The 15,936-nt window shown below is 40.9% G+C and overlaps 1 pseudogene; it reads right to left on the reverse strand.

Moving 5' to 3' along the window:
* Positions 1-12,877: 12,877 nt before the first annotated feature.
* LOC122814303 lies at positions 12,878-15,410 on the reverse strand (annotated as a pseudogene).
* Positions 15,411-15,936: the final 526 nt, after the last annotated feature.

Below are 15,936 nucleotides of genomic sequence, written 5' to 3' on the forward strand. Positions count from 1 at the left end.
CAGGTGGACTACAGCAGACCGTGTTTGGTGATTACTGCAAACTGGGAGCCATAACTGACAGTCCAGCTGTCACAGACGTTCTTCAAGAGGCCTCACATAGACCAACACAGGGTGTCAGAGTCATGTCCTCCAGCTAAAGGCCACATACTTCATGATCATTCCATTTTGGGAAACTACACACACACACACACACACGCACACACACACAAACACACACACACACACACACACACACACATATTAACACATGAGTGGCAGACACTATAATTCAGACAATGTAATGGGCATGTGGTGGCTACATTAGATAGTGATCTCTCCTTTGACAATCATATCTGCAAAGTAGGACATCCATCTATGTAGGCCATCTGATCACTTAAGGGTTCACATCTAGACAGACTGAGGTTATTGTGCCCCTTTATTCATCACTCATCAATCCCATTATCGAGTATGATAACCTATTTGGGATGTACCTCAGAAGACACATCCAACAGCTGGAAGGGCCACGAACATACCTCGCCAAGAGGATTAATGGCCTCAGATATGTGTCTTTGCTGCCAGACTGCATGAACTCTTGCATTACTCAGTGGCATCTCATTTACTCAGAGATGATATTTGCTGGCCAACAAAGCCATGTCCAAGTCAGGCTTAATGGATATGCTCCACCTATGGGAATCCATGTCACAGTGAGCCACACACTGTAATGAGCTACACCTTGCTACAACCATAACTGGAAGATGCTGGAGTGACAGATTCCTGTCACGGGTACTCCCCATGCTTTGGAACTACATCCCTGATTACATTATATGTAGCCCCTCACTAACACTCCAGGGAATCCTTGCAGAGTGGGTGGGGAACAGTAGATACACCCCAAGGATCCCGCAATTGGCTCTGCTCTACAAAAGAACAGTTAGTTAATCAATGGGGTGGTGACAGCAGACACATTTTGGCTAGGCTTATGAATGGCCTCAAGCAGATAGGCAAGTATCTACCTGTGTACATATGAACCTATACATACAGTATCAACACATGCTGATAGCTTAATTTACTGTTCAGGTATTGACTTACCTTGTGCCAATGTCAGTTGTGTGTACAATAGTTGATGGTTGCCTTTGTAGGATGCACACAGTAGACCACCTATACATGACAATTTACAGGTGGTCCTGTGTGTGTGCCATCCATGTTTACTGTGTATGCAGGTGGAGAAGAGTGTCAGTCCATAGATGCCTACACTGTCAGTGTGTGTGCTATACGTTCCCTCTTTGCCAAGGCATGGGCATACTGGGCATGCCTCCATCTGCCTACTGGGGCTGGCACAGGGTGTTCATTGTCTGAGTCCCTGTGTGCCTGTGGGACCCTTGACAATGGTGGTGGGGTATGAGGGCCTTCACCAGTCTGTCCCTGCTGCAGCTGTTTCTGCAGGATCATATTGTGTAGCATGGCACATACTATGAAGATGTGGGCACACATGCCTGGAGAGTACAGCAAGGCTGCACCAGATATGTCCAAGCAATGGAACCATGATTTCAGCATCCCAAACACACGCTCTATGATGATTCTGGTTTGTGCATGTGCCTCATTATGGCATTCTTGCATGGGTGTGTGTGCATTTCTGATGGGAGTCATCATCCACAGTTCCAGTGCATAGCCAGCATCCCCCACCAGGTGGCCATATGGGATGTCCCCCCTGGCAAATACCTGATACAGCTGTGAGGCATGCCAGATGTGGGAGTCGTGATAGCTTCCAGGGCTGCCAACACACACATCCATGATAATGCCCTGGGCATTGCACATGACCTGGCAGTTGATGAAGGGGTATCCCTTGTGGTTTATGTATCGCCTACCCTGCTCACTGGGTGGTGACTTGATGTGTATGTGCGTGCAGTCTATTGCACTCAGTGCCTCCGGGTATTCTGCCACATGGTGGAAGAGACGCATATTGCTGGCCATCTCCTCCTATGTTTGGGGGAAATATATGTGCTCATTGGAATGTGGTAACATGGCATCCAGGAACTGGTGGAGTACACTGGATGCTGATGCCTGTGAGATCCCCATGATATCCGCAGTTGGCCTTTGAAAGGTACTTGTGGCTAGTATTCTCAAGCTCACACATACCTTTATGTCCACTGGGATAGGTTCCCCTCTGTTATTTCTGGCTCTGAGGCATGGCCGGCACAGCTCAACAAGTTGCTGTATGGTGTCCCTGTCCACCCTGTAATGCTCTACTATCTCCAGGTCATGTAGCCCCTGACAGGTTACCCTGGGTCTGAACACTCTTCTCCTCCTCCGGTGCCTGAGATGGTTGTCAGCATCATCCTCCACACCACCTTCAGTCTCCAACACATGCTGGTGAATCAAAGCTATGGCAGCCCCTAATATGTACATATTAAAATTTCCCAGTCTGTGTACACCAATGGTGCAGAGTATCTGGGAATACACAAGTGTGTGTGTGAGGTGCTTTCACACTTTATACTATTGTGCTATGGATGCTGCTGGTGTAATTGGGTGTGTATGTGCAATTCCAGCTGCAGGGTATCTTAATTATGGGTTTTACAGTGGGTACTGCTATTGTGGGGCCTTTGGTGTTGAATTACGCTTGGCTGCCATGATTCATCTATTGCCCTTTACTTCACTTTTGAACCCAATTCCCCTCCCGTTGTCAGGCATGCATCCAGTGCCGTCTTTCTTGTTTTGTACTTTCCCAACCCAGGATTGTGTTGCGAAATGTGTTATGTAGCTGATCAACTGCAAGTTTGCTTTGCTCTGCTGTGACAGTTCTCTTTTCTTTGTAGTACAGCACCTCCCCTTTCCTGTTCTGCAGGTAGCTGCTAGCAGCCTTGTTAGCTGTTGTCAATGGTCCACTGTGAGTTCCTAGGTGTTAATTACTCACTTGTACTCCAATTACCATGCTGCAGCATTTCCTTAATTTTTTCCCGTATCTTTCCTGTTTCAGCTCTGGTGTGTGCCACGCACAGCCAGTTTACTGGGTTTTGAGTGCATTTTCATCCACGTTCACATGCACATTTGGTTACCTTGTGTGCTCCCAGCTAAGCAAACCTATGGCTACTTCAACACTCCCCTATCCTACAGCTTTGCTTAGCAACAGGCAAACCAGATTAGCAATGCTCCAATGTGCTTACATCTAAGGTGGCACACCCCTCTCTTGATGTCATCTTTATCTCCAGGCCACACCTCTGTGTTGTACCGCTACACTGTGAGGTACAGCCTTAAGCCGGCGGGGATTTTGTGATTCAGTATTACTCATCTCATTTGCATGGCATTGCCTACTAATTCCTAGTTACCACACAGAACACTGTCACAGCCCTTTAGCAACCCTTGCCCCATGGTGTGGTTTAGCATGTGTGCCATTGACTATTATGGGGAATTCATGAAATGTATTAAATTGCAGTTTTATTCCATATAATTATATTTTCATTGTGATCCTGTTTGCGCACCGATGCTCTGCAATTTAACTTCGCGTTAGTGTGAGCATGACTTTAAATGTTCTTTTTTATATGTTGTGCATGTTTTTTTATGCCAATGGCTATATATTTAGCCATTGGCATATATTAACAGTATAATACATGAGTTTGGTCCGCTGTCGTGGCTCTGAATATATGTTTGAAAAATGTAAACCGTTTTTTTTTGGTTTACATTTCTGCATGCTTACAATACGCCTGCACCACTTCCTGAATCTCTATATACCTTCATTTGCATGCTACACTGCTGCGCATGGGGTAATTAGCATACATGCACCGGGAGCTATGCGGGAGTGGCGTACGTAGGTAGTGCACGTGGAAACAGCTCGTACCTGAATCGCTCGGTGGCCATATTTGGTGTTAGATTGCCGACACTACGCCTGCACCTGGTGCAAGCTTCATGAATCCTTGGGATAGTCTCTTACTGTACCAAAAACAGAATAAAAAACTCACTTAACATTCCAAAAAGGTATAAAAATGAAAAATGCTTTCAATATATTAGTATTCATAATATATCATAAACTTTTTAAAACACATCTAAATTAATACTTAAATGAATATTATTACCAATATTCATTCATACTGGGCTTATACATAGCCCCAAGATTTATAATCCATAATGTTTCTTTACGGTCCATTAACTGATGTCTAAGGAGTTGTTAAGTTCCGTGCCCTTAACACGATCTAATGCTACAAAATAAAATGAGCAGAAGCATGTGTTAATTTATGTTTATACAATGCACTTCTAGGACTTTTGCAATTAATATCACTCAAATATATTGCAATCCTGCTCTTAAACCCCCTAGACGTTTGACCCACATAAAAAGCTCCACACTGGTAGACAGCCATATAGATGACCCATTCCATACTGCTTGTAATAAGGTGTTTATAGTGAATATTTTTGGAGTATTGACTGATGTAAAAGATTTAGTACATGAAACAACTTTACAGTGGACACAGTTACCACACATAGCACTACCTACAGCCATATTCCTGTGTTATTTCCTATTATCAATATTCCACTTTTTAAACAAAGAAAAATGTTCCCCGATGTTTTACCCCTTTGATAACAAAACTGACATTGATCAAAAATCATCTGTTTTTAATATATGCCAATGTTTGTCAAGAACACCCTTTAGATCCCAATCGCTCAGGACCTGTTTTTGAACAGCAAGCACCCTGCACATATTCTTGTAAAGTCTGCCCAGAATCTTCTATTGAAATTCATATTAATTCATTTTTATGTGAGCACCTTATTTGCAATCATTCATTATATTTTTATATTGATATTAATTGGAATTAGTATCTGCTGTTTAACAAGGAATTATCACAATCCTTTCTTTTATTGCATAGTTTGTAAAAACTGTATCACTAGTCAAGGAAAGTTTAGGAACTGTAAATCAGCCTATAAAGCAAGTGCTCTGCCCTTGCACCCATCTGTATAGTAGATGAGTGGCGTAAACCAAGATCAAGAAGCAACAGATTTGACATGTCCATTTGATCTTGAATTGGCATGCTTGTATCTAAGCTATACACTGTTGGATATCCACAGTTATGGAGAGGTTTAGATTTTGTGTGTATCCCCAATTTCTGGATATGATACTCCTGAACAAATGTTTATCTAAAAATAACATTTATAAATATTTTAGGGGCTGACAAAGGGAAGACAGACATATTTCCTTGAAGACAGTCTGGAATATAGTGTCTTTCTTTCTTTTTTGTTTGTTTGTTTATTTATTTACATTTGTTGACCGGGAGTGTCCGACTGGACGTAGGTTCATTTTCAGTGGAGGCCCGGGAAGAAAAGATCCACAGTTAAAATAAACATTCAGTAGTTACATTGGATTACATAGTAATTAAAAATTTGATTAACATAGCAATTAATTACAAACATATTTACAGATGAAGAACATAGTACATCAGTAGGCAACTAGAATCTTTATCTGCGAAGTACATAACAGACATTAACAAATGTTACAATAAGAAGTTCCTGCTGTATAATAAGTACTAGGCTTATGAGCATCTGAGCTTGCTATAATCAAGGTAGTTAGTGGGGTGGAAAGAAAGGTAGTGGTTGGATGGGGTGGGTGATATTAGAGTGGGAGTTGCAAGGGCATAGCCAGCATGTTTTAGGTGTGCTTTTAGTAAAGTTTTGAAGTGGGTGCAAGATGGTACGGAGGTAATTGTGGGTGGGAGGGAGTTCCATAATTTGGCTATGGTGCAGGAGAATAGTGCTTCACCAGCAGAGTTATTGGCTTTAGTGATCTGCAAGTGATTTTTGTTGCTGGATCTTAGTGGTCTGGTGGTGCGATAGGGCTGGAGTAGATTCTGAAGGGATGGGACATTTAGTGGATGGTTTACTAGTTTGTGGGCGAGTGAAAGTTGATACCATTGAAGAAGGTGAGGGAGTTCAAGCCAGCCCAGTTCAGCAAGTGAGAGACAGTGGTGACTACGGTAGGATGCCCCTGTGGCGAATTTGGCGATTTTGTTGTAGCAGGTCTCTAGCTTGTTTAGATCGCATTGCCTTAGGTTGGTATATACTGGAGAGGCATAAAGTAGGGTGGAGATAAGGTGGGAATTTGCTATTGAAATCTTTGCTGCTTTGGTGAGAAGTTGTTTATTGCCGTATAGTGCTCCTAGTTTTTTGTGGACTTTTTTTATGGTCATAGATATGTGAATGTCAAATTTTAGTTTATTGTCTATTTCCACTCCTAGCAATTTGGTGGGTTCAGTTGGGTATATAGTGGTATTGTCTTTTGCTGTGATGTTAAAGTGAGAGTTGTTTTGAGTATGTTTGGTGGGTTGGAAGATGAGTAGTTTAGTTTTGTTTGGGTTGAGTATTAATTGGGCATCGGATAACCAAGTTTCAACAGAGGAAGAGGCTTCCTGCGTGACTTTTTGCAGTTTGGGTAGGGACTGGGCTGAGCAGATGATGGTTGAGTCATCTACGTATTGTATGAATGTGCCATGTTTGGTGGCAGATGCTAGATTATTGGTGAAAACAGAGAAGAGTAGTGGTCCAAGGATGGATCCTTGGGGAACCCCTATGGAGACAGGTAGTTGGGGAGATATGTCATTCTGCCATCCAACAGATTGTTGGTGGTCAGACAGGTAACTCTGAAACCAGTTGGTGACTGATTGAGAGAAGGATAGGTTACTGAAGACAGAGGTGAGTTGTTTGTGTGGGACCATGTCAAATGCTTTAGATAGGTGTAGGAAACTAGCAGAGGAGAAATAGCCATTGTTTTATGCTGAAGGATAGTGTTAGTAAAGGAGAGTAAGTCAGTGGTAATGCTATGGTTTGGTCGGAAACCATGCTGAGTATTAGAAAGGAGGTTGTAAGTAAGGAGGTAGTCTGAGACCTGAGAATGTATGTATCTCTCTAATATTTTAGAGAGTGGAGAGAAAATAGCTATGGGGCGGTAATTGGTTAGTTCTGTGGAGGGACCACCTTTGTGGAGGGGAATTATATGTGATACTTTCCACAGTGTGGGAACGTAACTTTCTGACAGAGATTGGTTAATCAAGATGGATACTGGGTAGGCCAGAGCATCAGCTGTGATTTGTAGGTATTCACTTGGCAGGTTGTCTGCTGCTAATTTGGTGGGCTTAAGTTTAGTTAAGAGTTTTTTATGTTGGAGGTAGGTACAAGAGAAAAAGAGAAGGCATTGGGGAGATTACTAGTTGAAGGTGTGGGTTGGTGGGGAGTGGGGTTATTTTTAGCTAGTGATAGCATGGTTTGTGTGAAGTGTGTGTTGAATGAGGTAGCAATATTTTTGGAGGAGTGGGGGATGTTAGGAGGAGGGGTACTGACTTTACCTGGGTGGAGGATGGAGTTTATGGAGGACAGAAATGTTTGGGGCTGTGTTGGGAGGAGTCTAGGGCAGACTGGTAGTATTGGAATTTGTCCTGTTTTATTAGCTTTTTGACTCTATTGCGTAGTTGTAGGAATTTCTGTCTAGTTGGGGGGGTTTTGGTTTTGCGCCAGTGCTCCCAGGCTTTATCTCTGTTTTTCATTTCTGACTTAGTAGTTTTCTGTAGCCATGGGGAGGGTTGTGTTTTGGTTCTGGAAAGTCTTATCGGAGCATGGTAATCAAGGATGCTCAGGAAGGTAGTATTAAAAAATTCAACTGCGTCATCAAGACTGAGGTACTTTAGAGGATGCCAGTTACATTCTTTGAGGGATGAGATGAATGTGAGTGGGTTAAAGTTTATTTTTTTATGTATCTGACGATAGATGACAGGTTTAGCTTGGTATAGGTATTTTTTGAGTAGGAATGTTGGGGAGTGATCACTGAGGCTATCTGAGAAGCAGCCTGTTATATATGACTGGGGGCTCTTACTGACTAGTATCCAATCCAGGGTAGTGTGTTTGCTGGAGTTTTTATTTATCCTGGTTGGTGACTGGACTAGTTGGGTGAAGCCAAGAAGGTTTACATGATGGGTTGGATGGTTGCCAGAACAGGATTGACAGTCAATATTGAAATCACCTAAGATGATAGTTTCTTGGGGGAGATGGTGGGTAGACCAGCTGAGGAGGTTTTCTAGTGGAGGGATGTTCTGGCCAGGTGGGAAGTAGCATCCAATTATGTTGGTGGTTTTGTTTTGGTTTATTTTGAGGTTGGTATATATTATTTCTTCATTGCCTATTTGTGGAGCTGATGATTTTAAGATCTGGATGTTTAGATGCTGTTTAAATATTACAGCTACACCACCTCCTTTCTTGTTTAGTCAGTCTACTCTTAGTATGCTGTAACCGGTAGGGAATATTTGCTCACTGGTAATGTGAGGTTTTAGCCAGGTTTCTGTCAGGATGACTATATCTGGGGAGTACAAGTCTATGGTGGCATGGAGCTCATGGACTTTCTTGGATATACTTCTAATATTTAGGCTTAGTAGAAGGAAGTCGCTTGGCTTTCTATTGGCTGTGATATGGGAGAAGTTGTGGTTTCTAGTCTGATTATGAGGATTGGGGTTGGAGATGTTAAGGCCAGGGTTGGGGTGGATTTCTCCACTTAGGGCTAGTTTTGATATGCATGAGGTTATTAGTTTTCTCAGTTTTTGAATGTGTTTGATTATTAGGGAAACTTTATGATTGTGCTCTGTGGGTAATAGGTATGGTGGGAGGGTTATCATGTTAAGTTGTAGGGATGCTTTATGTTTGAGTAATATAGTTGGTAGAATATGTGAGGGGTGCATAGAGATAGTTCTTGAGTTGATTGGAGGGGAGCTGAGTGAGGGTGAGATATGAGTGGTGGTGTGAGTAGTAGTACAGTGGTAGTGGTTGAGTGGGGGGTGATGGAGCTTTGGTAGGATGTAAGATATGCAAGGAGAGTGCATGCAGTGAGCACAGGTAAGGTATGCTTGTACATGTTAGTTGAGAAGGTGTGATAGTAGTGGGAAGATGGAGGAGATAGTTTTGGGTTAGTACTGAAGTTGGCTATTGGAAAGATGGAAGGGGTTTGTGACTGTAATAAAGGTAGAACCACTGGGGGTGGGGAGGTAATAGGGGGCAGGGTGGAGAGTGGAGTGGGTAGAGACCCTGGTATTAGCTCTTATGAGGGGCTGGAAACAATCAGGTACCAGAGTAAACTGGTAAATGAACATATGATAGTGACAAGGGTGGTTGTAGTTTTAAAAATGGTGCCTGCAACAGGTAATATTTATTAACTTTGGGATTGGCTTAAGGTAATAAACAGGGAAGGGGGAGGGGGAGAACAAGGGTGTGAGCAGGCATTTCTTTTGTACTGCTGCTAATGAGCCAAAGCAAAGACAAGTTTGTGTTTAAGAAACAATCAGAATTGACCAAGGACTGCTCTGAAACTCTAGGTCATTTCTTAACCATTTCTCAGGTGGAAAAACAGGATAACCTTGTATCAGTAGGCTACTGTGGTCTCAGTTTAAATTAACAAACACACAGTATTGATCAGTTATGGATACTATTTGCTAGCAAAAGGGAATAAGAGAGAAAGTGGAAGGTGTGTGTGTGTGTGTGTGTGTGTGTGTGTGTGTGTGTGTGTGTGTGTGTGTGTGTGTGTGTGTGTGTGTGTGTGTGTGTGTAGTGGGGGGGAGGCTGTTTACAACCAAAGCAGAGTGCTCTCCAGGGGGAAACTGAATATTGGCTCAAACAGGTAGACACATACTCAAAGTTAACTGTAGCTGTTTGCAGACAGTTCGGACCCGGACTGCGCTTTTCTTACAAGAATGTTAAAGGTGGTACCGCAGTTGAATACTTGTGGTGTTAGGTCTAGAAAAGAAGAGTACAGAGAGGGAGTAAGCACTTTTGAGATGGTAAAGATATATTATACAGATTACAAAAAACAAACTGAGCAAATAGCTACTGCATGCAGGAAAATATATGTCTTGAACCAACTACTAGTATATGCAGATACTGAGCCAACTGGAAAAACCTCTGTTAGAAGCAACCTTATCAGACAATTATGCAGTCACAGATAAAAATATAGCAAGCAGCATTCTGTCCTGGGTCTCTAATGTGATTCTATCCACCAGTAACAGCACAAATATATAGAAATAATTAGACACCAGTATTTTTGTTGACTGTGTAGGTGTCTGGTATATTGACTGTTTTCAGCCTTTACCTGGACTCATGATCAACAACGAAAGCATGCATTAATTTGATTTATAACTGCAAGTACCATGCTATATTAAAACAATTACAGTAAGAAACACTGATGTACAGATCTAACAATTATCAAACAACAAAGAAAATGTACAGAGTGAAAAAAAATATGTATACTCACACACACACACACACACACACACACACACACACACACACACACACACACACTCATATATACACACTCACACGCACACAGACACGCACACATACACACTCACACACACTCACACATGCACACACACACACACACACACACACACACACACACACACACACACACACACACACACACACACACACACACACACACACACACACACATTATTGTTATGCTTATTTACAGTTTGAACTACCATTATCCCCAAAACATTTGCAGGTAGATTCATTAAGTGGGTGTTTGCACATTTTTTAATTCTTTAATTCTTTACAGTACATTAATTTCTTTTGAAAATGAATCCAGGTTGCAGGGAAATGGAAAAGAAAGTCTTTTTGCCCATTTTATTTTTTAAAAGGGGACTTGACAAGTGCAATTTTGTCTTCTTGGCTACATCTTAAAGATTAGGTTTTGAAATTGCAGTTTTGATATTAGAGATGGACCACATCATGATTTTAAGATTTTAAACAGTAAGCAACTGAACAGAAAATTTGCCATATCATTAACAAGCAACCAGTGGAGTTATTTTATGAGATTGCAGTGATGTGTGAGGGGGTCAGCCAATAAAGCAAATCTGAAACTCTTGTTTCCAGCACTTTGAATGTTTTGTGTATTGCAGGCAGAGTGTTTAGCTAGTAATTATAGACAATATTTAAGTTTAGGTAGGATAGATAACATTTTATCAAGGGGTCTCCTGACTGCCAGGGGAAAGTACATGAGGAATTTTGAGCTGTGAATGTACTTTGCTTGTAATATAATCCATATGAGGTACATGATCCAATGAGGTGTGAAGCATTTTATTCATTTATTTTACATTTGTTGACCAGGATTGTCCAACTGAGCTGAAGAGCCCTTTTTCAGCAGAGGCCCGGGGAGAAAAGCTTCAACATTTTAAACAATTTTCATTATAAATTAGCATTAAACAGCAATGTTACATGATTATTACAAGGCATTAAGTCAGAATACAATGTTATACAGTGCCAATAATCAGGAGTATTATAGCATTACTATTTCAAGATGTATTAAAAGAAATATGTCATTAAGATTAGTACAGGTTTTGGGGTAAGTGGTTACAAAAACCCAGTTTTATCATAATGTAGTTGCATGAAGGCAAAACAATTACAATAGAATGTTTCCCTGAGGTGATTTGTTTAATAGATTTTAGAAGACAGTAGAAAGAGTATTTAGGGAAGATTAGAGAGAGCTAGTGAGAAGAATGAGTTAAGGGCAGAAAGTAGATTAAGGTATGAGAAGTAGGGGATGTTAAGGAGGGAGAGTGCAGTGGCAGGACCAGTGACTTTTAAAGTGCTCTTTGGCAGCTGTCGTAAATTTGTTTAGGATGTGTAAGGATCCTGATTTCTAGTGGGAGCCTATTTCAAGCAATGGTAGGGTGATAGCTGTACATGTTGCATTCCAAATTTAGACTTGGGTTTGTACATTTGTAGTAGGTCTTGGTTAGAGCTTCGGAGAGGTCTGGAGGGAGAATAATTGGAGATGACAGAGGATAGTGCTGGGCAGTAGGAAGGCTGGTATAGGATAGCATGGATGATCTGGAGCTGAGAGAGAAGAAGCTGGTGGGGTAATTCAAGCCAGTTTAGATGTTTTAGAGAGAGACAGTGATGGGATTTGTAGGTTTGTTGGGAAGCAAATCTAGCTACCTTGTTGTAGGTAGATTTGAGTTTGGTTAGGAGTGCAGAGTTAAGATTTGTGAGAATTTGAGAATTGTATATTAGACTTGATAGAAGGTAGATAAGAAAGAGAGTAATCTTGGCTTCAGAGGTAAGCAATTTCTTGTTGCCATAAAGGAGCCCTAGTTTTGAATGAGTCTTTTTGATACAGTTATTAACATGCAAGTCAAATTTAAGCTGATTGTCGATGGTTACGCCTAACAGCTTAGTGCTGGATTCTACCTGAATGGGAGTGTTATTAAGGGACTGTATGGAGAAGGAAGGTTTAATATTGTTGAACTTTTTAGATAGGAAGAGTAACAGCTTTGTTTTTTTAGGGCTAAGGATGAGCTGGTTGTTGGAGAGCCATGTTTCAACTAAGTTAAAAGATGCCTGAGTAGCTGAGAAGAGCTTAGAGGGAGAGCTGGCTGTGATGATGACTGTAGAATCATCTGCGTATTGTACTAAAGATAATTGAGCACAAGAGGTATAGAGCTGATTAGTAAATATATTAAAAAGTAAAGGCCCTAGGACAGACCCTTGAGGTACACCCATTTTTACAGGGAGAGGAGGGGAGAGTGCAGAGTGCCATCTCACTGATTGAGATCTGACAGTGAGGTAGCTGGAGAAGCATGCAACAGTATCAGAGGAGACGTTGAGGTTATGCAGTTTGTGCAGCAGAAGAGTGTGCATTGCACAGCTTGCAGGACTCATGAGACCTACAATGCTTTGTCATTCAGTACTCCAAACAAACAATTTCACTTTGTGGATGGTTCCCACAGTTTTCTATTTGCCATCTTAAATGGTATTATCAAACTGAGCACTCCTTTGGAAATGCACATTACATAATATCTTTGGAATCTGTCCCTGAAATTATGCAAGACATGAGTGCATCTGGCACTGTCAAGTAATCCACAGCAAACATCTCTGCTTTTCATCACTCTGTAGCATTGATAAAGTGCCGAATACTCTGCGGACGAAGCTGTTGCCACAGTTGTTGCTGTTGCACTGCTATTTGGTGAGGCTGGTCTGAAGATGAAAGAAGGTTTATCAGTGGCGATGCACAGCTTGCAGGAATGATGAGACCAACAATTCTTTGTCCTTCAGTACTCCAAACAAACAATTTCACTTTGTGGATGGTTCCCACAGTTTTCTATTTGCCATCTTAAAAGGTATTTTCAAACTATGCACTCCTTTTGAAATGCACATTACATAATATCTTTGGAATCTGTCCCTGAAATTATGGAAGACATGACTACATCTGGCACTGTCAAGTAATCCATGGCAAAAGTCTTTGCTTTTCATCACTCTGTAGCATTGATAAAGTGCTGGATACTCTTTGGATGAAGCTGTTGCCACATTGTTGCTGTTGCATTGCTATTTGGTGAGGGTGATCTGAAGAAGAAAGAAAGTTTATCAGTGGCATTGCACAGCTTGCAGGAATGATGAGACCAACAATTCTTTGTCCTTCAGTACTCCAAACAAACAATTTTACTTTGTGGATGGTTCCCACAGTTTTCTATTTGACATCTTAAATGTTATTATCAAACTGAGCACTCCTTTGGAAATGCACATTACATAATATCTTTGGAATCTGTCCCTGAAATTATGCAAGACATGACTGCATCTGGCACTGTCAAGTAATCCACAGCAAACATCTCTGCTTTTCATCACTCTGTAGCATCGATAAAGTGCCGAATACTCTGCGGATGAAGCTGTTGCCACATTGTTGCTGTTGCAATGCTATTTGATGAGGGTGATCTGAAGATGAAAGAAGGTTTATCAGTGGTGATGATGCACAACTTGCAGGGATGATGAGACCTACAATTCTTTGTCTTTCAGTACTCCAAACAAACAATTTCACTTTGTGGATGGTTCCCATAGTTTTCTATTTGCCATCTTAAAAGGTATTTTCAAACTATGCACTCCTTTTGAAATGCACATTACATAATATCTTTGAAATCTGTCCCTGAAATTATGGAAGACATGACTACATCTGGCAATGTCAAGTAATCCACGGCAAAAGTCTCTGCTTTTCATCACTCTGTAGCATCGATAAAGTACTGAATACTCTTTGGATGAAGCTGTTGCCACATTGTTGCTGTTGCAATGCTATTTGGTGAGGGTGATCTGAAGATGAAAGGTTTATCAGTGGTGATATACAATTTGCAGGACTGATGAGACCTACAATTCTTTGTCTTTCAGTACTCCAAACAAACAATTTCACTTTGTGGATGGTTCCTACAGTTTTCTATTTGCCATCTTAAATGTTATTATCAAACTGAGAACTCCTTTTGAAATGCACATTACATAATATCTTTGGAATCTGTCCCTGAAATTATGCAAGACATGACTACATCTGGCACTGTCAAGTAATCAAAATCTTTGCTTTTCATCACCCTGTAGCATTGATAAAGTGCTGGATACTCTGCAGATGAAGCTGTTGCCACATTTGTTGCTGTTGCACTGCTATTTGGTGAGGCTGGTCTGAAGATGATATAAGGTTTATCACTGGTGATGCAGCTTGCTGGAATGATGAGACCTACAATTCCTTGTCCATCTTTACTTCTTAAAAAATGAACAATTTGTATTTTTGCATTTGTTCCACTGACTAACAGATGGTAGAACATGTTCAGCTTTGGTTCACCCACTTACTATGGAGCCACAAAGAACATGATAATATGTGACAACACCCTCCAATTTCACAAGGTAATCTCACACCTGCTTTTTTGCAGTTGCCAGTCCAATATGCATGAATGCACATTTCAGCTGATGACTTGTACAGAACCACCCAATGAGGCATAGCACCATCAGATGACTTGTACAGAACCACCCAATGAGGCATAGCATCATCAGATGACTTGTACAGATCCACCCAATGAGGCATAGCATAATCAGATGACTTGTACAGAACCACCCAATGAGGCATAACATCATCATATAACACCTTTTTGTACTTCTTCCTTAGATCACTATACATCTCCAACTTGAGTTGTTTCCCAATGTTTGCTGAAAATTTGAAAGGGGTCTTCCAGTGTTCATTACTTTTCACAAATTTCACAAATAACTGAATTTATTAGTAGTGGGTGGCAATGTTTATTCATGAAACCTGTTCACAAGGGTGCAGCCAGGCACAGACCTTCGCAGAATTCAAAGATATCGGTCCTAGTTCTTGTTATACTTATGTAAAGTGTTCATTTCAGGAGGTTCAGGCTGTCAAATCCAGATGGTTCTTTTGTGTAATAAACAAATATTATGAGCATAACCTTTTTAATGTGAACGCTAAGCCTGTCTTTGTGATACCAGTGCGTCTATATCTGTTTTGATAGCGGCAGTGGCGATGCAAAGAGTATTTTCAAGATGCTCATCTGAAATTTTAGTTCTGATTTTATTTTTTGTATACTTCATGTGAAAAAAAATTGCTCACAAATGTACATACTCCCCAACAGAGATGTCATGAACAAGGCCATGTTAGTGAAGTGATGGATATTTATCTTTAGGCAGGTACAACTTATAAAAGTCCAATAAAGACACTTGCAAATTTGTTTCTTTAAGTTGTATATCTGACTGCAATTCTATGCATTCCAGTTGCAGCTTTGCAGGCAACATGTTGATGTCAACTGAGAATGGAGTAGCAAATATACTGAAATGCTGTTGGGGTTTTCTGAAATCTTGAAATCTGCTCTCAAAGCCCTGTGCTAAACTATTAATTAATGCTGCATATTTTTCAGTATTTACGTGGCTTTGTTCAGACAGTGTTTCAAAGTGAATGAAGTTATTATTCTTAACCTGACAGTGCCATAATTTCAGTTTCACTTCAAAGGCTGTCACTGTTTGAAACATGTCATTTATTAGTAGATTTTCACCTTGGAGGCACAGGTTCAGGTCATTTAAATTAGCACTGATGTCTACTAAGAATACTAAATCAGCCATCCAGTTTGCATTTTCAAATTCAGGTACAGGCTTTCCTTTTGACTCCATAAAGCACTTTATTCA

This window comes from Protopterus annectens, chromosome 10.part0 (genome assembly GCF_019279795.1).
Source record: "Protopterus annectens isolate FY-2018-M chromosome 10.part0, PAN1.0, whole genome shotgun sequence".
NCBI classification, from domain to species: Eukaryota; Metazoa; Chordata; order Ceratodontiformes; family Protopteridae; genus Protopterus; species Protopterus annectens.